The sequence below is a fragment of the Perognathus longimembris genome, chromosome 15, assembly GCF_023159225.1.
Source record: "Perognathus longimembris pacificus isolate PPM17 chromosome 15, ASM2315922v1, whole genome shotgun sequence".
Classification (NCBI taxonomy): domain Eukaryota; kingdom Metazoa; phylum Chordata; class Mammalia; order Rodentia; family Heteromyidae; genus Perognathus; species Perognathus longimembris.
Window position 1 is genome coordinate 40618340 of NC_063175.1, and position 1001 is coordinate 40619340.

Consider the following 1001-nt stretch of genomic DNA (forward strand, 5'->3'; position numbering starts at 1 on the left):
TATAATTCCCTTTAATGAAAGGGTAGTGCCAGGAGGCTGTCAGGAACAATTTGGCAAAATAAAAAGCTGGCAGTTCTACATTGGCCCTCCAACAAGGCCTCTTGAAATTTTACTCGTTTGTGATCACCTGAAATCTTAACCCCACTTCAGAAGGGACCCCTTTCCTGGATGTAAGTTCAAGACTGCTGATAGACACTTGCGTGGTCCCGTTTTTAATACCAATTTTGGGTCCATCTCAAAAGGGATATTTTTGTGCCATTACTGACACTTGAACTGACGGTCTGGGCAATTTCTCTTAGCTTTTGCCGCCCAAGGCTGGGGCTCAGTAAGCAACAGGCTAAAGGAACCATGATTCTCAGCCCTCTGAGCAGCTGGGATTACAGGCACCCTGAGCCACTGGCACCCAGCTTTCAATTGAGTTCAAACTCCTTGGATGGATGGAAAAACTCAGCCCTAATTAGAAATCCTATGTCAGCTGATGTAGGGATGGTACTAGCAAAATGCCGGCCCAAGCAAGGCTTCAGGGCTGGGCAGGACAAGGGGACCATGGCTGGAGGAGCTATAGGGTGGGATTTGCTCTCCATGTCTGGAGGTGACTCTTGTCACCAACACTGAAGCCTAGGGCCACAGTCCTCAGGGTCACCTGTCTTGAAATTGAGCCCAAGACCCCCTCAAAGGTAGTTAGGTCAAGTTTAAGGCCTACTGAGTGGCTGGTGCTTGAGGTTAATTGTCCATCTATCCTTGATCCCACCCTCCCCCTTAATTCTACCAGCTGCAAAGCATGAGCAATAGGGCTCTCTCCCATTGACATATTCAGGACACCAGTCAGCTTTGCCCTAACAAGGAGGTGGTGTCAACCTTTGTGGTCACTACTTGAAAGTCCTTGTCTATGGCTCCAATGCCCCCTGGTCCCCACTCCACAGAGCTGAGAAGCCCTCCTTGCCCTCCTTCCCCTCCCCTCCAAGCAGAAGAAAAGGAGCTGGAGGACATGGAATGAAGTA